Raw genomic sequence first — 23,664 nt, 5'->3', positions numbered from 1 at the left:
AGTAGGAAGGACATAAATCCAGAAAAAAAGGCTTTTAAGTGAGTCAATTTATTTCTATGGAACAAACCTCAACAATTATTTTTCCTTTAGCTTTGATATGTTAGAACTTTTTTCACAGAATGATACTCATTACATGAGCTTGAATCTGAGAACCTCAGATGTGGCCAATAAAGAACTAATGAAAAATGTGTAAAGTAAGAAAATTATGAACGTTTTTCTAAAAAACAAAACAAAATAAAGCCAAACTGTTACGTTCCATTGGGACTCTTAGCCATGTTTTTCAGAAATATTTTCTTTTATATTATTGCCTACTTCATTGTCTGAACAATATGAAGACCAGGATGTCAAAGGGCATTAGGCATGTGGTGAGAGTTATATTATGGCCAGTTAACCCAAGGGAGGTCAGATGTGGCTTCACATTCCACATACGCAACTACCTTTCCTCACTGAGGCAGAGCAAGGTAATCCAGAAAGTCTTTTCAGACTCTGAGAATGCTGGACTTACATTATTCGGAAAATCACTTGAAAAGATGAAATATTAAATAATTTACACTAAAATCTGGATTATTATTCTGACAAATCAATTTGATTTGTTTAGTGTTTTTTTCACATTCAGCTTTTTAATTCCACAGAAGAGGGGGGCCTACTTTTCATGTATACGTGTCTTTTCTACAGGACTTGAGTATGCACAAATTTTGATCTCTGTCAGTGTCCTGGAACCAATCCCCAGAGCTGACTGATTAAGTTCAGTTTTGTTCTGAAATTTTTATTTTGTCTATAGAAATGCATTTTCATGACGTTATAACTATATTCATTTTATTTCTCATTCCAATATTATTGAGAATTATGAATAATCAACCAATGTTTCTGTAATGAGCATTTATTGATCCTTAGGTTTACCAGATAGACATTTTTATAGGTAGGGAAAGAAAAAATGATTCCCTGTTATAATACCACTTTTTCTTTTTTTTGTACTGTGGAAAAATATCATAGATGATTTCTTGCAAGCCAATAGAAAATTTCAATATATATGTAGTAATGATAAATATAATATTCTCTCATACAATGTAATATAATTTTTGCATATCTTTATTTTCAGTATCCTTTTCTTATTTTAAAATAATGTTTATTTTAGAAACTGTAAAGATCAAGAAAGCCACAGCAGAAAGTAAATATCTGCCTAATTCCATCAGAAAAATATGAAATCATGGTTATATTCTTGTGTGTATAATTCTAGCCCTTTTCCTATTTTAAATATATTTTTGTGTACGTATACGCCAAACCCAGTAAATCCCTCTATACGTAAGGTGTATAATCAACACATCTTTATTTGTTCTTTTTCATTTTTTTGACATTTAGAGGTGTTTTTCTTCCTAAATCTTGACTACTGTAATTTTTTTCAGCCAAACATTGACTATCCCCAGTTGATCTTACATGTATTGAAAGATGGAGCCAGAATTGGCTCCATCTTTCTGTCCAGGGATTATCAAAGTGTCTGGCTTGGGAGTAAGAGCATGTTTCAAACAGTTCGATTGGTTGGCCAATGGCAGCATATTTTTAATTTACCCATCGCCCCAGCTTATTTTGTCGTTGTTCTTAAGAGACAGGTTCTCACACTGTCTCCCAAGCTGGAGTTCAGTGTGCAATCTTACCTCACTGCAGCCTCAAACTCCTTGGGCTTGATCAATCTTTCCACCACAGCCTCCAAAATCGCTAGGACTACAGTCACGTGCCACAGTGCCCAGCTAATATTTGTACTTTCATTTGTTGAGACAGGGTGTCCCTATGTTGCCCAGGATGGTCTCAAACTCCTGGCCTCAAGCAATTCTCCCACTTAAGCCTCCCAAATTTATGGAATTACAGTAATGAGACACCGCTCCTGGCCTTATTTTTCTCTTCAGTTTGTCCTTCCTTTCTAGGTCTATGACATGAAAATGTCTTTGCCCGTTCCATAAAACATTCGTCTGTCGTGGTCATATGAGACATTACAAAATTATTTTTGATGTTTCTTCATGTTTTATGTTAAGTATTCTAACATGGTAGTGTGGCTTTTTTAAAAAGGACAAAAAAACACAATAGATGGTTGACTAATCAAAAACAGGACTTTAAGGATCACAGTTGTGCTATCATTTATTATGATATATTAAAAAATCAGCATTTACTTGTAATGTGCCTTGAGACAAACCATTTAGCAACTTGATTTCTCAGACCTCAGTTTCCTCCTCTGGGAAATACTAATATCAACTGTGTGTAGTTTATCTTGAAGAATTAGAAAAATTGTAAGTAAATACTTTATTACCAAGCACGATTGCTGTGGTTACCTTATCGTTGTTACTGTTGTAGCATTGAAGCACTTACCACTTTAGGTTATTTGTTCGAAGTCAAATATTATTAATTAACACATATTTCATAAACTAGTCTTTTCCATTTTATTTATTTATTTATTTTTTAAAGGATGGAGCCTTGTTTTGTAGCCCAGCCTGGATTGCAGTGGCGTGGCATGATCTCAGCTCACTGTGACCTCTACCTGCCGGGTTCAAGCAATTCTCCTGCCTCAGACTCCTGAGTACCTAGGACAACAGACATGTGCCACCATGCCTGGCTAATTTTTTGTATTTTTAGTAGAGACGGGGTTTCACCATGCTTTCCAGGCTAGTCTCGAACTCCTAACCTCATGATCCGCCAACATTGGCCTCCCAAAATGCTGGGGTTACAGGCTGGAGACACTGCGCCTGACCATATTAGTCTTTAGAGTTATTTAATGTGGAAGTTTAGTTGACAAGTGGCTGGTTCAAATTGTTAAATTAGAAATATTCAGTGTTAGAATTGTAGAGTGCCCTTGTGTTTCTCTTCCATATCATTTGGGCAACTAGCAAACAGTATACTGTCTTATCAACAGGTATGTCATCTATGCTCCAAGCAGCCACAGCAAGTATTCAGGGGAGTCATTTCCAGGAATTTCTAATACTCTGTTTGATATTGAAAGGAAAGTGGACCCATGCAAGGCTAAGGGAGAAGTGAAGAGAAAGCTTTGTTGCAGCCTTCACTGGGCAGGCAGCTTCAGAGGCTTTGAAACAAGTAGCCTAAGAGGATTCCTTAGAGAACCCATATTGAATTTGTGTGGTATGTCACTCAGAAAGAATCATGATGGGTATATTGATGTATCTTAAAATTAGTATTTTAGAAATAAAGATGGTAGTATATACAGTTATGTGAGTGTTCATATATTTGTCGGTGTATATATTTTTTCTTTTATTTTCTCGTTGTGGATTAAAAATAACAAATCAAAATTTATAATTATACAAGATTATTATGAAGTGGAAGAATCAAAGTCAGTATTAAATCCAAGGGGAATGGACAAATATCGTAAAACTCTCATCTGGCATTTTCAGGGAATCAAGTCTAATGTGTCCATGTCACTTCATACATGGGAAAACATCCGTTTGTCATAGAGCACACTGCGGAATATGCACAACTGCTCCAAGCCAGAGGCCTCACGCCCTGCCTGGCCTCCCAAGGCTGAGAGGATCGCTATCTCAGCGCACTAGTTGGGACACTGATTAAATTACACTTTTAGTATATGTAATCACTCTATAGCATAAGAAATCATTATTTTTTATTAAAATATTTTATTTATGTAAAAGACTATAATATAACACACAAGTATAGACAAAAATAGTAATGAACATTTGTGAACCTACTACCCATATTAAGAAAATAACATTTCCAATATCTTTGGGTTCCCCGTGCACTAATGACAGTTGTGCTTTTTCACTGCGTGAATTTTGTGTTTATCTTTATTTCCTCTCTTATTCTTTATAATTTTATCACACATGGCTATATTATTTACATGTTTCATGATTTGGCTTTAGGTAGTTTTGAACTTTTAAAAATAAAATCATACCAAGTATAGTTTTGTGGTACTTGATTTTTTTACACTGGTCTTTAAGTGTTCAGATAGATAAGTAAGTAGATAGATAGATATAGATAGATAGATGATAGATATAGATAGATAGATAGATAGATAGATAGATAGATAGATAGATAGATGATAGATAGATGATAGATAGATAGCGTTTATTCAAATGAAAGGAAGATTCAGGGTCTGTCAAGACAGAGAAAACATATAATAATGTGAATAGGGAAAGTTAATATAAAGAATGATTAATTATAACAGCATTTGAGCAAGGAAATATTGTCTAGTAGAATGTAAGAAGTCTAAATAATACGTGATGAGCACATATAAGGAATTGCCATTGTTTCCAGGGTGAAGTTGGAGTAGCCAATGAAGACTCCCCTCACCCTTGGCCTCACTGAATGTTAAGAAGTCGCTGTGCTGTTGCGCTTGAACAACTTGCTTTAAATCCACACTTCAGAGCTCCCCACAAACTTGCCTTCTGGGCCACTTGTAAAGCAGTTTACAAAGAAATGTCATGCCAGACAGGCTCCACTTCAAATGTGGCGAAGGGCAGTATCAGGAGAAGCTCGTGGCGGCTCAGTTCTCCTGGCCACCATGAACTTCAGGAAGTGGCTGCTATAGCAGCTGCCTCAACTACACAATCTGGGCATTGGTGTATCCCTGTATGCCCTCCGGGCCAGACACTGGAGGCGTCATTTCCAAAGCAGATTGGAAGCGCTTTTTTGGAATTTCTCTCCAATGTTTTCTACTCACAAAGATTGACATCTTAACACGTGGCAAAGAAAAAAATATTTAAAGAGTCCAGATCTATTTATGTAAACAATCAAGAGTCAGTTTGTAGTGGAAAACCCAAAGTTGGATAAATGGTGCATAATAATATATATTTGTTCATTTTCTGCTGTTGTACATTTGGAATGACTTTTGTATTTTGATTTTGTGAACATGTCTCCTAATGTAAATAGCCAATAGATTCTCTTTGCGGACAGTATCTTCCGATAACTGGAATGTCCGGGTTATAAAATTTATGGATCATCAATTCTATTGGGCAATGCCACAGCGCTTCAAAGTAATTTTATTTATTTATATTTCCACTGACAAGGTAATCATGTTATACAAAATAATAGAAGTATGGATGATTGTGGCAAGTTAAGGAAATACAAGGAACTCACCCTTACTAGAATCCAAGGCATTTGTGGGAAGAAAAATTCATACACTGAGCACCAAATACATCAAGTACGTTTTGTTTGACATCGAGAGGAGTGTAACTACTTTCTTGTAGTTTATCAAAATCCCATAATAAGGTTAAGCAGGTAGGAATATAGGCACATTTCCATTTCAGAAAGCATTCTGGCCTAGATAGAATAGAAGGATATCAACCCAGGAAGAGAACAGAACTAATATTTTGTGTGTGTTTGTGTGTGTGTGAGACAGGGTCTCACTCTGTCACCCAGGCTAGAGTCAGTGGCACAATCCCTGCTCAATGCAACCTCTACCTCCTGGGCTCGGGCAATCGTCCAGCCTAAGACTTAGCTGAGGTTACAGGCATGCACCCTCATGCCTGTCTAATTTTTGTATTTTTTGTGGAGATGGAGTTTCACCATGTTGCCTAGCCTGGTCTCGAACTTCTCAGCTTGACCGGTCAAGCCACCTCGGCCTCCCAAAGTGCTGGGATTACAGGCATGAGCCACCATGCCAGGCCCCAAAATCTTTTCTCATGACAACTGCTGTCACTTAGACTGTACTATCAGAAAAGATAAGACTACCCTCATCCTTTGGGTTTCAGCTTAGGTGTCATTTCTTTTAGGAAGAATTTTAGGATGACTGTCCCTTCCTTTGTATCAACTACTAGACCATGAGCTCCTTAAGGACTTAGTCTTGGTTTTTTTACACATTTCTTTAAATTTTACTTTAATTTTTGGGATACATGTGCAGAACTTGCAGGTTTGTTACAATTTTGGCTCCAATCTCTGCCAGTAAGGACAGTCCATAGCAGACACTTATTTTGTGAGTAATCAGAGTAGCTCACATAAGAGACCCTCTGAGACATTCTGTGCTTTGAAAAGAAGAGCTGCACTGCACACTAGGATTTCCACAATGCCTTTGTTATGGGGTTTGGCCGAGCATGCCCACAGGCTTTTTGTGATGTCATTGATAGAGGGTTGGACGGTATGGTAGATGTAGGACAGTGTGCATATTATTATTCAAAAAAGTGGACCAAAGCCTGCACAATACGTGAAAGCTTTGTCAACTTTCAATCAATTCTGCCAGCATGCAAGAAGCGTCTCCCCAAAATATTGTATGTAATTTGGTGGCTTAAGAAGATACTTTGGCAACATATTTAATGTCACTGAAAGGAAAACAGTTTTCAGAGACAGACTGCCTGGTTTCAAACCCTAGTTCTCCTACTTAATTAGAGTATGCCTATGGACAAATTATTAAAGTTTCCTGTTCTCACGTTTCTTAATCTTTAAATGAGTATAAAATATTATTTATCTTATGGGGTTGCTGTAACAATTAAGTAAGTTAGAACATGTGAAGCACTTAGAACAGTTTTTAGCACAGAATTGGTGATCAATAAATGTCTGATATTTTCACTTAAATGACAGAGTATTTTTTAGTTAGGTAAGGAAATACTGCCTTTTCTCTCTTACCTACCCTGCATGATAACACACTTGTAGTAAAATAGATAACTTTTTCAGCTTCTAGCACTAAAATTTGCAACTATTTTTTATTCTTTCATATGCATCTCATAAGTTGCTTATTGTTTATTTCTGTCTAATACAGGGCGGTCTACAAAATGTAGAATCAAATTTTTACTGAGAAGTGAGAATACCAGAAAGTCTTTCTTCTCTACACTGAGGTAGATAATATGCAACATTTTAAGAAGTGTTTGAATCAGTTTTCAAAGAACAACATTTGTGGAAAAGTCTGCATATATATCTCTGATTACCTTTTCTTAAATTTATTGAATATATTTTTTGAAGCATAATGCTGATCAAATGACACTTCAGAAAACATACTAATTTGCAGTGCCATGGACTGATTAAAACGACAGCCACTTCATCTTTTTCTAGGATATGCTGGCTTTTATGAATTTTATAATTTTTTAAATGTCTCAATATGTAAATGGCGACTTTTATATAGATTGCTACTTTTTCAACTTCTAGGAACGTTTGTTAATTTTAAGTTTACAGAAATGACCTAAATCCCCAAACATTAGATAATTTATGAATACAACTATGTATAAACATTGGTGATTTATTAAATCATGGTAAAAGACAACAAAATCTGTTAGTATGGCAACTGTGTTACAAATAACTTTCATGCACTATTAAAGATAATTATGGACATAATTATTGTGTAAATAACAGCCAGGTGCCATGGCTCATGCCTGTAATCCCAGCACTTTGGGAGGCTGAGATGGGCAGATCACCTGAGGTCAGGAGTTTGAGACCAGCCTGGCCAACTTGGTGAAACCTTATCTCTTCTGAAAATACCAAAATTAGCTGCTCACGGTGGCAGACACCTGTAATCCCAGCTACTCGGGAGGCTAAGGCAGGAAAATCACTTGAACCTGGGAGGCAGAGTTTGCAGTAAGCTGAGATCGTGTCATTGCACTCCAGCCTGGTTGACAGAGGGAGAGAGCATGTCAAAAAAAAGGTAATAATAATTATTATTGTGTAAATTAATTATATAATTTTAAAAATATGAATGCATAGCATTGTTATAGATAGTTATGTACATACATATGTAAAGTTTCAGTTTTAAAATTATTCAAAAAGGTGGATAAATAAAAAACAGATTTTATTTTCATATAAATCCATCATTAGGAAATAGTCATAAAATAGTAAAAATAAGAAAAACAGCTAATTGTATCAACCATTATATATACAATTTTGTGAAACACAATTAAGTTCCTTGTTATACTTTTTTAAACAAGAGAGTTACACAGCACAGATGTGTTGGTAATCCCAGTTGATGTTTTATCTTTGAACATATTCAGATAAATAACTGCTAGGCACTTAAGCAATTATAATTTTTAAATGGAGTGAGAAACAAAATTTTAAGGTTAGCATGTGGCCCGGTGCAGTGGCTCACGCTTGTAATCCCAGCACTTTGGGAGGCCAAGGTGGGCAGATTACCTGAGATCAGGAGTTTGAGACCAGCCTGAGCAACATGGTGAAACCCCATCTCTACTAAAACTACAAAAATTATTTGAGTGTAGTGGTGGGCGACTGTAATCCCAGCTACTTGGGAAGCTGAGGCAGGAGAATCGCTTGAACTCGAGAGGCAGAGGTTGCAGTGAGCTGAGACGGAGCCATTGAACTCCAGCCTTGGTGACAGAGCGAGATACCGTCTCAAACAAACAAAAACAAAAACAAAACAAAACAAAAATTAGCTTGTGATAATATTTAGTGAAATAATTGTTATACTTAAAATATTTCTTTGAGTACCCTGTTAAGTCAACTTTCTTGCATCTCATTCCAAACTTCTCTGTTGAGCTTTGAGCCCCCAAGTGTGGTTTTCAATACTTTATAAACCTAATCAGCCAATTTACCGGTTTCTATGCAATCTAATCCACCTCAGGAAGTGGGTGTGGTCTTTCGAGGGCCCATACACTTTCAAAGGATGCTTGTCCAGAGATTTCTCTCCCCTTCAGTGAGGACCCACTGGATTTGTGGCTGCTGGGCTTTGGAGCACCAGGAGTTACTTCTAATCTGGATGTCTACAGAGCTTCTAGACTGAGACCATTCATAGTAGCCTTGTGAGTATAAAATGTGCAGCAAAACCATCATGCTCACTTTTACTCTTAAAAATACTTTAAATTTATCTGGCAGCATGCTTGGGTCTTTTCTAAGCAAACAAATAACCGTCTTAGTGATTTTATAGGAAATCAATATAAAGTATCTTCAGTTTGTAAGATATGGTCTGTGTTCCCTTGCTATTTGATTCTTTTTATGTGACTGTTTTCTGTATTGTTAGATTTTTCTTAAGTGTGAAAAGATATATTTCCATAGTTTCATGCAATCATAGAACCCATAAAATATCTAAAATGTTCACTAGAATGTGGGCATGTAGTAGTGGTTATAATGTTCACCAAAGTGAATGTTAAAAATGTTGAATTACTTTGAAAATTCTTGTTGCAAAGGTCTTATTTGCTGTCTCTTCAAAATTTGCAGTTTGCAGACTAGATTTGAAAGCTGTTGAAAATAGATTTAATCGGCTGGGCATGATGGCTCATGTTTGCAGCCTAGCACTTTGAGAAGCCAAGGCAGGCAGATCGATTGAGGTCTAGAGTTAGACACCAGCCTGGCCAACACGGTGAAACCCGGTCTCTACTAAAATTACAAAAAAATTATCCTGGCATGGTGGTGGGCCCCTGTAATACCAGCTACCCGGGAGGCTGCAGCAGGAGAATTGCTTGAACCTGGGAGGTGGAGGTTGCAGTAAGCTGAGATCGTGCCACTGCCCTCCAGCCTGGGTGACAGAGTGAGACTGCATCTCAACAACAACAACAAAAAAAAAAAAAAAAAGAAAGAAAATAGATCAATAGATCTAACCAACTGGCAAGGGCTCCCAAGAAGCTGCAACTTCCAAGTCACTAAGGGGAGAGGTGAACTGGTGGCCACGCTTCCATTAACTGCATTTCTGGATTTTCTAGCGTAGAGTGGAAAACCTAATACATATCTTCATTTTTTTGTTATTTTAGAAGATAATTAATTGTTGATTAATTCTTGTTAATTATTATAGGTGAAACATTGGCTATTTCAGAATGTGAAAGTGTTCTCTCTAATCATCTGAATTGACTATGGGAAAAAACTTTCCTAATTAAAAATAATAGATATTATTTACATTTAATATATTGAAAGGAAGAGTTTTGATATTAAAATTAAAAGGACAAATTTAATGATTGATGATTTTAGGAGTTGACAGTCCACTCTGATTAATCAATCTTAGATAAAAGCTACTTTATTTATAACTGTCTGAGCAAACTTCATAGGTGAGTTTGGAGGCAGGGAGTATAGAATAATACCATAGATACTGAGTGTCTTTCATATATTATCATCATGGAATCATTGAGAGAGATAGAATGGCAGAGACAGGATGACATTCAGAATGTGCTTCTTCATTAATTAGCTTATATAAGTGACTCAGAAATCATCCCAGCTTTTACCTCCGCCCAGGCTTTAAGCTTGTCTAAGTAACTGGGAATGATTGTGGGCACAGCTTGTTTAACAAAAATGCCACCAGGACTGTTGTCTCATTTTCTCATTTGCATCACGGTTGTTCATATCCATAAGTTTCATACCCGTGAATTCAACTAATCTCAGATAAAAAATATTTACAGGGAGAATAAAGCAGCTGTACTGAACATGTACTTTTTTTTTTTTTTTTGAGACAGAGTCTCACTCTATTACCCATGCTGGAGTGCAGTGGTGCCATCTCGGCTCACTGCAACCTCCACCTCCTGGGTTCAAGCTATTCTCCTGCCTCAGCCTCCTGAATAGCTGGGACTACAGGCAGGTGCCACCACGTCCTGCTAATTGTTTGTATTTTTAGTACAAACGGGGTTTCGCCATGTTAGCCAGGATGGTCTCGATCTCCTGACCTCGTGATCCGCCCGCCTCGGCCTCCCAAAGTGCTGGGATTACAGGCATGAGTGACCGCGCCCTGCCAAACATGTACATATTTTTAATCTTCTTGCTGTTCCTAAACAGTATGGCATTACAAGTATTTATATAGCATTTACATTGTATTAGGCCTTCAAAGTAATCTAGACATAAAGTATTCAGGAGGATGGGTTTAGGTTACATACAAGTCCCACACCATTTACTAATAAGAGACTTGAACATCTTAGGATCTTGGTATCTCAGGGAGTCCTGGACTGAGTCTTCGATGACTATTGAGGGAAAATTTATAAATCCAGCATGTTTGTGTTTACTATGTCTCAGTTTGTACTGGAACTAACTTATTAGACATATTGGACAGAGCTCAAGTAGACAAGGAAAATTGTCCACCAGACTTTTTTTCCTTTTCATCGGGGCAAATAAAAATAAGAGAAAGAAATTCTCACTTTTTTTTTTTTAATTTTCAGAAACATGGATTAAGATGCCCTGCGAGTCTTCCAGAATGAGCTCATTTGTTGCATTTGCATGAAATACCTCATAGACCCGGTCACCATTGACTGTGGGCACAGCTTTTGCAGGCCCTGCCTCTGCCTCTGCCTCTGCTCAGAAGAAGGCAGAGAACCAATTCACTGCCCTTTGTGCAGAAAAATCTCAGAGAAGCCCAACTTCAACACCAGTGTGGCACTCAAAAAGCTGGCTTCCCTAGCCAGACAGACCAGACCTCAGAACATCAACAGCTCAGACAATATCGGTGTGCTCCATGAGGAGACTAAGGAGCTTCTGTGAGGCTGACAAGAGATTGCTCTGTGGGCCCTGCTCTGAGTCACCAGAGCACATGGCTCACAGCCACAGCCCAAAAGGATGGGCTGCTGAGGAATGCAGGGTACGTGATGCCTCTAAGGCAGTTTGAATTATGTAGAATCCCAAATAAGAACGATGAGGGCCTATGATAATGATGGTGATGAGAATGCAGATGGTGGAGGTGGTGATAATTCCATGTCAATCATGACACATAAATGTGTCCTTTCAATGTTGCTGACTAATTTGGCACTTTAATCATAGCTGTGTTGAGACTTCACTAAAGGAGGTTTCCTTAGAAACGTTGTTCAAACATATAGAATGGAGCTGTGGAGCAGGTGGCCAGCACCAAGAACACTGTTCAAAGTCAGATTATATAAAAGCCAGTTTTAGAAAATTGATGATATTATCTGAAGGGTCCTTTAAAACTCTCTATTATGTTTCTATCACTTTTCACATCCAAATTATTAGAACCAAATGTGTTTAATTTGGAAAAATCTGACCACTCCACTCTAACTTAATTTATGTTTCTTTCAATTACAGCCTTTTTTTTATTGATAAGGGGATGAAATCTACTATACTGTCTTCATTATTGCTAAGCTTCTTGCTTCTTTTGCAGGAGAAACTTAGAAAGGAAATGGACTATTTATGGAAAATCAATGAAGAGACACGAAACAATCTAAATCAGGAAACTAGCAAATTTCATTCGTTAGAGGTAAAAATGAAAATGTTTTCTTTGTTTTTATGCAAATAAACACAATGTTAGCTTATCATTTTTAGCTAAATTCAAACTACCAGTTGAAAGATAGTGATTTCATCCCAAGAAAATGTAGTGATTTCAATTGATATAATAGGAGTTGCAAACAGAGAAGCCCACACAAGCTACCAAATTAATTCTAGTATATTGGATAAACGGCATTATGTGTATTCTAGTTCAAATTTGAAGGTTGGTATAAACCTTTTCAGACACTGCAGATGAGACAACATTTCACTAAGATTGGGTGTGAGGAAGGTGAAAGAAAGAGAATAGTATATAGAGTAAAAATATGGTAAAAGTAAAAAAAATACTGCATAATACGGTGTATGGCTAAATGTTTTTTAACATGTAGGCGAATCAGACACGGAAAAATCCTAAAAGAGAGATTAATAGAGGAAATAATTGACTCAGTAATACTGTGAAGAAGTGTCACAGTGACAGAAACCAGGAGTCTTTATATAGGTTAGATTTAAAAAGGGAGAGAGAATAGGAACATTGAAAAAGATGGACAGAAAAAGATAGCAAATGTTCAAGACTCCTTGCAAGAGTGAGGCAGAAAGTTTATAAGTTGCTTGATTACACCTAGCATATAATTATTTGAAGTTTTCTATTGAGAGTGAGAACATGTAATCCTTTAACCAAACGTCTCTGCAGCTATATGTCATTAAGGAAGAGGATAATCAGTATTCATTATCAAAGGATGCATATATTTCTCGAAGAGGAGGAGCAACTGCATCTGCGGGCACTGGAAAGAGAAGCAAAAGAGCTTTCCAACAACTACAAGACAGTCAAGTGAGAATGACCCAACATTTAGAAGGGAAAGACATGTACAGAGAGCTGTGGGAGACATGCCGCATGCCTGACGGGGAGCTGCTCCAGGTTTGGAGGGAGGGTCCATCCTCAGAGACAGGAAGCCTTTGCTGGACAGTGCTGCCAGGACATGCAAATATCACCTGCATATGTCACTGCTCTAAGCTAAGTGACACATGCTGTCTGACTTCCACCATTACGTTTCTCCATTCACTTATTACTGCATACTTTGGTAATCTTTGGGAAATTTTTGCCATTTTAGCTGATAGCATATAATAAAGTTCTCTTCAATATAATTTGGAGTACTATCCACACAGAGAGATCATCCAAAATCATTAGAACTCTAGGCCAGGGGAAGGTTAGTAATACTCCATTTACATGCCCTAGTTCCTCCTCACTCTGATCTCCCAGAGAGCAGTGATTTGCTGAAGACATTGAGGGGTTTCCACTTGCCTGGGCAAGATTTCTCAAAGCTGCTCATCAATGTCCATGTACTCTGTTTCTCATATGGTTCTCTGTTTTGTTTTAATAGTTGTCATGTGTGGTCAGAGCTTTCCTTGGAAATAAGATTAGGAAATTAATGACACTGGAAACCTAGATATCTTTGCTTTACTCCACCATCTCTTGCTGAGCTCCTTTCTTCTTAATGCCCACTGATGAAGCTTTTTATTGTTTAGTTGAGGTTCTGTTATTAATGTAGGATTGAATGATTCCTTAGCAGGAAAAAAAAGATACACATTATTAAAACACTAAAACAGAAAGAAACAAGAGTATGAGAAAAGATGCAGAAGGAAAAATCTCTCATAATTTACATTACCTTTTTTTTTTTGCAGGATGTGGGAAATGTATCAGCAAGGTGAGTTTACACTAAAAACAATGCTATTTCTGAAAAATTTGTTCTCTTGTGAATGAAGGGAATGTATACATTTTGAGTACTAACATCGTTGTCAGGGGCTGTTTCCAATTTTGTTTCAAAAGAAGGCCTGAGGTCTTCTTCTCTTTGGTCTGGAAAGTTTTCATCTTAAAATTTGTATGAATTAAAATATACATAAAAACAATTTGCCATTCGGAAGTTTGTTCTCCCGATCCATCCATCCTGACCAGCCATACCACACAGATCTTAATACAAAATTACTCTGAGGAATCATAGAGACATCTTCTACTCTAGAGGGGTCAGAGGTTAAAAAAAAAAAAAGACAGAGGGAGGAGAGAGATTCCCTAAGGATGGGCTGAGGAGGGATGTTTTGGTCCTAAAAGCATCAATGACCCGGGCCTGCTCCATCACCGTACACCCAGTTCAAGGAAAGACCTCAGGAAAATGGTTGCCTCAGGACCCTCAGCAGCAGGGTTCTCAGGCTGGAATTAGACTCCTTTGATTTGCACAAAAGATTAAAGCCTTTTGTCTCAATGAATATTCTCTGTTAGACACTGACTAGCGTTAGTGACAGCTGCAGCCTGAGGTCCCAAAGGTTTTTGTCTGAGTTTTCTGCTCTCTGAAATATTCCCAAGATTTCTGCCTACCCTCAGGGTGTGATGGGCAGAGGGAGGCAATGACTTTTAATGACTTTAGAAGTTGTATAATGTCTGAGGATAACATATCTGGCGAAATTGGGTGTTTATGGAAGTAAAATTTAGAAAAAGTAACATCCTTATGGCCCCTAGAGTGTGGAATAAAATGTACAACCAGTTAACCAAAACGGGCAGAATTCTGAGGAAACATCTTATGTGAAAATGTGATATCTTTGTATGACTGTATGATTAACTCTGGGCCTGGAACTATAGCTGAGGCCATTTTTTTTTGCAGGACTGATTTGGCACAGATGCAAAAGCCCCAGCCAGTGAACCCAGAGCTCACTTCATGGCACATTACTGGAGTCCTAGATATGCTCAACAACTTCAGAGGTAAGAGCCAGCTTGGCAGTCTAGCCTCAAATTATTTCCTTATTGGGTCCCTTGGTTGAGGCTTTTCCCATTTAAGTTTATTAGTTTTGTCATGTAGGTAATACATACTTTTCCAAAACATGTGCATCTTCTCTACCTGCATAGTAATATTACAATGATCAAAACTCAATTTCCTGACTCACAGTTTGATGAAAATGTAAAGAAAGATACACACTTTATCTGCAGAATAAGAGGACAAAGAATATTCAGATCATGTAGTTATGAAGACACTAGTTCTCATGGTGGCATCAGTATTTCGTATTTATTCAATTTAATTCAATTTTGAAGGCTTAGATTTGGCATACTGGTTTTAATTGTTTCTATTCTATGTGCATTTACATGCATTCTACAAGTAACCTTTATTATGTACAAAATCAGAACATTTTGATCAACAAAGAAAATGACTAAAATATCCATAATCAGGACAATTCTAATGCCATCAGATACATCTCGTAACAAGTGAAAGGTGAGGGATCTGTGAACGTGGCTGAACCATGTTAGGCCCATTCTAGAGCAGGTCTAAGTAGCAGAGGGCAGGAACCCAGAGTAGATTGAATCAGGAGCTAAACAGATAATGTAAAGCCAGAGTATTCTTTTCAGAAACTTATAAATTTTACTTGTGTCAATTTCTACCAAATTTTTTATGTTTGAGACTATAACAGGCATTACTTAACATTCCAATAAATTCTCACATCGCAGCAAATTGATGTCTACCTCTTGATGATCTTAAAGACAAATAATACAAGAAGATTTTTCTACTGAAGAAAAAAAAACATTTTAGATATGTCCTGAAAGAAACTAGGCAGAGATAGACATTAAATCATTACTTCGCCCAGTGATATGGTCACATTTTTTCTCTGTTTTTTAAGGAATAATACATAATTGTATGTGCCGTAGAGGTGTAATAACATTTCATCTTCATGGATGCATGGGGCTAAACTCTCTTGCCTTCCTTCTTTCTGTATTTTCTTGGAAGAAGAGCAATGAAGTGAATAATTGGGCCACAGAGCCTCTGTCTCACATAGAACTCACTAATATAATATTTTTTCCTTGACAGTGGATAATGCTCTGAGCACAGAAATGATTCCTTGCTATATAAGCCTTTCTGAGGATGTGAGATATGTGATATTTGGAGATGACCATCTCAGTGCTCCCATGGATCCCCAGAGAGTGGAGAGCTTTGCTGTGTGGGGAGCGCAAGCATTCACCTCCTGCAGGCATTTCTGGGAGGTGGATGTGACTCTCTCCTCCAGCTGGATTCTGGGAGTCTGTAGAGATTTCAGGACTGCAGATGCCAATATCGTTATTGATTCTGATGAAACATTTTTTAAATTTCCTCAAAAAGGAGCAACCACTGTAGTTTCTCCACCAACTCTCCACCTTTAATTCAGTATGTGCAAAGGCCTCTGGGTCGGGTTGGGGTGTTTCTGGATTATGATAATGGATCTGTGAGATTTTTTGATGTTTCTAAAGGTTCTCTGATCTATGATTTTCCTCCTTCCTCCTTGTCTTCCCCTCTGAGGCCTTTCTTTTGCTTTGGTTGTACATGAAAAGTTGGTTTCATGATGATTTATTGTGACCTCCCATATATGAGGCAAATAGTGTCCTAAGACCCTACGTGTGAGAGCCTGTGAGCTCATTGTAACTTCATGGAATGTAATTACTTTATGGTTATAAATGGGATAACCACCTTGAATGTGTACATTTGTTAATTAAGTTATTTTAATTAATAAATTATTGTGGAATCTTACTAGTAGAACATCAATAGTTTTTTTTGTACTAGTTTTGTTGAGATTCATTCACTTACCGTGCAAGTCATGTTCTAATGTATTTAATTCAGATATTGTTAGTATATCACACTTGTGCAGGCATCAGAGCTCTCTACTGCCTGTGCACTTTTAACACTTCCAGAAGAATCCCCATACACATTAACACTTATTCTCCATTCACCCTCCCCCATTCCCTGACACCACTTAATCTACTTTTTATGTTTTTGCATTCAGGTAAATAAAATCAAGAGTATGTTTTCAGTTTGTACACACTGTAAATCACTTGTCTTAGTTGTATATTTGAACCAGCCTGGGGTAGAATAATGAAGTGGTGGATATCTTATCTTACAAAGAATAAAAAGCGTGCTTATTTTCTTTTTAAGTCTGAGCAAGTTAAGTTGACCTCACAGACTTTATTGTTTCTCAACATCCTAGTTATTAATCACATTTCAACTCACACAACAGTTTTTCAGTGCCGGGTTGCTCTGCTATTACATCTTCTATGAATATATCATATCAGATTTAATATTCAGAAAACTCTTATACTTATTACTACCAGATTGAAAATTCCAAGGGGGCAATGGCAGTATTTGTCTTCTTTGCTAATATGTTACAATTATTCAATGCAATTTTTAGAATAGATCACACAGTAAATAAGATGAGTAAATGGATAAGTAGAGGAGTTAATATGTATAAATATTATTCTAACATTAAGAAACTTTTCCAAAATATAAGTAACAAAATAGGATAGAACATACTAATGAATATCTATCAAAAGATAAGAAATAAATTGATTTTCAGATTCATATCAAGATAACACTATTATGTTAGGGTTTCAAATAATTGCAGCATAATTTTTACAGGGTTGATTTCAATTGCCTTAGGTTTTTTAATAGAAACAATCGAAAGAGGAAGCTTCCTATATAAGATGATGGGGAACAGGAACAGGACTTAGAATATGGAGGCTGTCCTTATTTAAACTGACATATAAATTTAATTACTTACTAAGCATAAAGTGGTATAAACCTTCTTATGCAGTAGAAAGAACAAACTTTGTTTACATTTTAAATAAGAATCCAGATGATAGAGAATGGAAAATTCATAAAGAATGTAATAGCTACGTTCCTAGCGCACCGGCTTATGTGCTCTAACAAAGACCACGAATTTGAAATGATTCAGAAGGTGCATTTCTCTCACATGTTTGTACCAATATAGGAGTTGGTCAAGAAGAAGACTGCATCTTCAACAAGTGAATTTTACCTCTTTGTGCAGGAAACTTCCATTTATTGCCATGTCCCATGCAGCAGGAAAGCCAGAAGAAAAGTAGGAGGGACAAGAGTATTTGGCTTAAGAAATACCTGGCGTTTCTCACAATGCTTTCATTCCTGTCCTATAGGTTCAAAATTAGGCAGATGGGACACTAAGTGGTAATGTATCTGGGAATGCTGTTTACACTCTAAACCATATTTATTCTTATCATTTGATTCAGAAAACAAATTAAATGATTGGCACAACTGAAAATAACCCAAGAGATTTGTTCAATGAAACAAGCTGAACCTCAACCAAATAGATAAGCTGCTGCCTAAGGTTAGCACCAGTTGTTAGTGATTCAAGAGTGAGTAAACCCTGCTTTTTACCACTGTCGGTGTCCAGTGCCGTTCTTTTTAGAGCCTGGCTAGCTGAGGGATATGTGGCAAGAAACATCTTATTTGTATTTTAGTCCCCTAAATGAACGATTTTGATAGGAATGATTCTCCAAATTTCAAAGATACTTATCAGAAAGATTCTCTTATTCCTTCACTCTATATCACGTAGACTATAATAAACTGTCCCTCTTCTCCTCCACATATTTCATGCAGAACATTAGGAGTTAGCAGAGAGAAAGCTTATCACCAGCTTCTTTTGGACTCGCTGCCTTTTTCCAAGTGATCTGAGATGATAAAATTATTCACCTCAGGGCTCCAACCCAGCACTCCTTTTTGATTTTCACCTAGGTTTTGTGAGCTTTTCTGTTGATGCTAAAACTCTATGCAAAGCCTCATAATTTAATTACATTATTTGTTGCTAGATTTCAAGGAAAATTTATTCCTGACATTCTTCTAATTTAGCTCACATTCACTTTGGCAGGAAGACAGAATTAGCTACTTTATGATCACTTAGTATTTGACTCTGATTTTGGAAGATGAAAAAGTTTTTGTGTCTATTTACCATATTTTCTTAGCCATTTAACCAAGATAATCTTATTCTGTTGATTCTCCTAGAGATACTTAATTTATTTATTCTCTTCACCTGTCAGAATTTATGTTAGAATATCACCAAGACTTACTTACAATCGAAATAAGTCTAAGAGGACCACCAAACAACATTGTCAATCATTAATACAGAAATCTTGAACTTCCTGAGATTTTTATCCTGAAAGAAGTTATTTATGAATAGCCTGGTTATAGTTTTTTTAATACAAGAATTTTCACTCTTCTATAGTACAAAAAGTAAAAATTGATAAAGAGATAACTTGGAAAAAATTAATCTAACAAAAGTGAGACACATTCTTGACTAGCACTTTATTTCTGTACTAAATTTAGGAGACATGTAAATGGCAGGTTTCCTAAGTGAAATAAGACAGACACACAGACAAAAATACTTCATGGTCCCACTCATATTTGAAATCGATTTTTAAAAGTTCAATACATTAAAAACGGTGGTTACATTCGTGGGAAGAAAATAGGTAAATGAAGGGTAACAGTGGTAAAGGTGCAGTAATGTAGAATAAATGAATCTGATGTACAACCTGTAGGTATATTAGATAATCGTATTGTTTTTGGGAAATATTCTGAGAGACTAGATTTTTGGTGTTCTTTATAAAAAAGAAGCACAGCTAAGGTATGATCGATTTGTTAATTTTCTTCATTATAGTAATCATTTCCTTATGCACATGTATCTCAAAACGCATATTGTGCACCTTGAAAATATAAAATAAAACAAATTAAAACATAAAGATAATTTTGTTCTTGCATCTAAGCTGAAAATAAGTGAAGACTGGGTCAGTAATAACAACGCTTTGCTGAATTAAGAGAATTCTAATAAAATGTTTTAGTTGGGAAGTATCTGTATTAAATAAAATTGATCTAAAGCTGGTTACAGGGGCCATACTTATAATCCCAGTGCTTTGGGAGGCCAAGGCAGAAAAATCACTGGAGGCCAGGAGTTTGAGATAAGCCTGGCAACATAGTAAGACCTTATCTCTACCAAAAATAAACAGAAAATTAGCCTTGAGTGGTGATGCCACCTGTTGTCCCAGCTTCTCAGGAGGCTGAGTTGGGAGGATTGCTTGAGTCCAGGAGTATAAAACTGCTGTGAGTTCTGATTGTGCCATTGCACTCCAGCCTGAGTGACAGAGTAAGAACTTGTCTCAAAAACAGCAACTAATTATTTTTGTAGCATTTTACCTGAAAGGTATAATTCTTTCTTCTACAATTAAATCCGCATATGTCTAGGCCAGCTATATCAGGTAGAGCTTGTCCTCTAGTGCTTATATCTATAAAACAAGTAAGACAATTATAAGGAGGCTCTAAGCAAAACAATTTTTTCTCATTCTGGACTTTGAGGTCTTAATTCTTTAGACTAATTTTCTGTCTCAATAGTGGATATCACCCTGAAACTTAATTTGTCCAAACACCTCACATAACCTGATTTTACAAAACATATAGTTCATAGATCAATACGTTCTTATGCCTTAAAAGTCTCCAGGCATTGAAGGATACTACCATGTGGAAACTAGGGCCTTCTACGCATTACTGAAGGAGCACATTTGAGACTCACAGCACTGTTGCAGGAGTCTGTTAACAGGTCTGGACAATGAGTAATGTCAGTCTAGATAATTCTGAGGAAGGCTTTCTGCCTTGTTATAAGGAGGATAATCACTGGAGACTCTAGACGAGTTCCCGGTCATCATTCCAGCATTTAGTTGCTGTTTTTGTAATCCCAGCACTTTGGGAGGCCTAGGCAGCTGGATCACTTGAGGTCAAGAGTTCAAGACTGGCCTGTTCAACATGGTAAAACTTTGTCTCTACTTAAAATACAAAATTAGCAGGGGGCGGGGAATATGCATTAGAAGGGAAGGAGAACATACGTAACATGCCATTGGAAGGTGAAATTCCTAATATTTGAGAACATTGTTGAGAACTATGTTTAATTCTCAGTATAGAAAGATGTACCCTTTGAATGACATTAAAAATTCACTAGAAGTGTGAAGAATAATAGTTAAAATGTCACATAAGTAACAACAGTCTCAAAACAAAGTGTTCTAAAAGGTTAAAGTACGTATATGAGGTAGAGGAGAGAATAAATAATAGTTAATTAATTAGACTTTATTATGTGAAAAGACTTTTCTAAAATTCTTCCATAATAATTGAAGATATAAATGACAATAATTAAAGTATACAAAAAATAAAAGCATTAAAATAGTGAAACATTTAAAAAAGGGTAAAGTTGAAAATTATTTAATTTTTAATCTCAAAAATCAGAAAGTGATTTTATCAATGTCCTAAAAACTTAAAATAAAAACAAACAATAATGTAAAAGAAGCCAGGTTTCCGCCGGGCTGGGGGCGGAGCTAGGGCTTCCCTGGGGACACAGAAGCAAGAAGCAGGGACCTTGGGCCCACCAGGCTTTCCCGGACAGAGCCTCCGCCCCCTGCCCACGCCTCTGGCCACCTGTGTGGTGCTGCTGGCTGGACAGCCGCAGGGTGGCGGGGCGCGCTGCATGACCCCGCCACCGCTGTCCCACTCCTAGGAACACAGGTCTAGGAGGACCGCGCTGACTACAAAGAGTTCCAGGACTTCTCCAGTCTGCCCGACACCCGCAGCATCACCTGGGATGACTCTTTCTCACTTTCCAGGACCAGGAGGAGCACGGCGTCCAGGGCGTGGAGAGCGTCCTGGAGGAGGGCGTCCTGGAGCAGTGGGGCTGCTGCAGACTCTGGTGCGGGGGCTGAGCGTTGAGAAGGCGCAGGAGACTGACCACAATGGCTAGACTGGCCTTAATGTCTCCTGCTACCACGGCTTTGTGGATATACCGTGGTGGCCTTAGCTGAGTGCCCCCAAATTGACGTCAACTGGCAGGACAGGGAAGGGAACGCAACCCTATCATAGCTGCACAGGCAGGATGCCCCTGGCCCCATGGGCACAGTTGCCTTAGATACTGGCTCTCAGCCTTGCACTTCCTGCCTCAGCATCACCTGGCTGGTTCATTTGAGCTTTAACACAGATCTGGTGGAAACACAGACTGCCAGGCCCTGCCCCTGGAGTCTTTCTTTGAATAGGCCTGGGATGGGGCCCAAGAATGAGTAGAAGAACAGGTTTCCTGGTGAGGCTGATGCCGCTGGCCCAGGGATCCCACGTTGAGACAGAGGGCTTTGAGGTTTTCATGGCTGATGATGGCCAGGAACCTTCACAGTAGGCATTGAAGAACAGCAGAGTCCCAGACCCCAGGAGAGATGTCATCAGGACAAGAGGCATCAGAATTAAAGTGAAAATGAAGAAAGGAGCTGAGGATCTGTTTCATGACTTTCCTGCGCTGTTTTACTAAAGAGGCTGTTCTGGCCCAGTCAGGGCACGCTATCACCACCAACTACTTGTTGAACTATGTCCTGGGTCTTGACCTTCAAGGACGGACGTGTTAGGGTGAAAGCCAAATGAAGGGTCGAACCGATGCATCAGAGCCCTGAGCTAGCAGGGGCAGGTGTCCACGCGAGGGCCCCGCCATGGGATGTCGCCAGAGTGGCCACTTACACGTCTGCCTCATGCAGAGGCTCCTGGAGCGCCCCTGCCAGGAGCTTGGGGGAAAATTACCAGCTTGAGTTGCCTCCGCTCCATGGCCAGAGCCTGCAGAGGCTCAGGGACTGCGAGCTGTCCGCGCTGACCGCGCTCCGCGTGGCCCGGAGGACCGGGGCGCCCTGGACCACATGGTCAGGATGACCACCAGCCTCTAACAGCCCCGCCGTGGCCCTCGCGTGCCAGACCGTGTGCCCCGAGTGCTCCCTGTGCGTGGGGAAGAGGCGGCTGGCAGTGCAGGAAATCCTGGCGGCTCAGGAAATTCTGGCGGCGCGGGGGGATGGGAGGCAGGCGCAGGAGGCGGGTGAAGCCAAGGGCACAGAGCAGCACAAGCGGCCCTGACCAGTGGCCGTGGGCTCCTGGGAGGGCTCCCCAAGAGCCGGCCTCCCACCTGCCCTGCTGCCGGGGTCCTGGGGCTCTGCCGACCCCGCCCGGCGGAAGGCCAGCCTCCTGCCCCTGCGGCGCCTGCGGCGGAGCAGCTTGAGGTCGGGCATGGTGCCTGGGGTCCGCCTCAGCAAGGCGCCCGCGCCCACCTTCCAGCCCCAGAGGCCGGCGCGGAAGGGCAGCACCAAGGTCATGGCCACCTGCGGATACCCAAGTGGCCTTACAAGGTGGCCAAGGAGGAGAAACCGGAGGCTGAGGAGGCCGAAAGAAGCGCCAGGCCAAGGTGCAGAGAAGCGCCCGCCGCCCTGGAAGAAGAGGACGTGAGAATCCGCGGGCGCTTGACACGGGGTTCGAGGACAGGGTGAGGCGGCGGGGCTGGGCACCATGGCAGCTACGGGGACCACCAGGCGGCGGGCGTTTCCACGCTGTCTTTCTAGGATGCTCCCAGGAAGGGGCTGGGGGAGCCACATCGATTCGCCTGACACCAGCCACCCTAGCCATCAGTACACGTAGTGGGCATGTTGCCTAAAAGGCTCCCTTTAGAGAACCTCAATTAAGATTTGTTTAAAGATCAATTTATGAGGCCGGGCCGGTGGCTCACGCCTGTAATCCCAGCACTTTGGGAGGCCGAGGCTGGCGGATCACCTGAGGTTGGGAGTCTGAGAGTAGCCTGACCAACATGGAGAAACCCCGTCTCTACTAAAAATACAAAATTAGCCGAGCATGGTGGCACATGCCTGTAATCCCAGCTACTCGAGAGGCTGAGGCAGGAGAATCGCTTGAAACAGAGGCAGAGGTGGCAGGGAGCCAAGATCGCGCCATTGCA

General features: G+C 39.2%; 2 pseudogenes; both read left to right on the top strand.

Annotated features, from left to right (window-relative positions):
* The first annotated feature begins 11,019 nt into the window (after positions 1-11,019).
* LOC115833946 lies at positions 11,020-16,404 on the top strand (annotated as a pseudogene).
* A 1,299-nt stretch (positions 16,405-17,703) lies between these two features.
* Positions 17,704-23,203, top strand: LOC115833947 (annotated as a pseudogene).
* Positions 23,204-23,664: the final 461 nt, after the last annotated feature.

Source organism: Nomascus leucogenys, unplaced genomic scaffold (genome assembly GCF_006542625.1).
Source record: "Nomascus leucogenys isolate Asia unplaced genomic scaffold, Asia_NLE_v1 001066F_56867_qpd_obj, whole genome shotgun sequence".
Classification (NCBI taxonomy): Eukaryota; Metazoa; Chordata; class Mammalia; order Primates; family Hylobatidae; genus Nomascus; species Nomascus leucogenys.
This window is presented reverse-complemented; position numbering and strand designations above follow the sequence as displayed.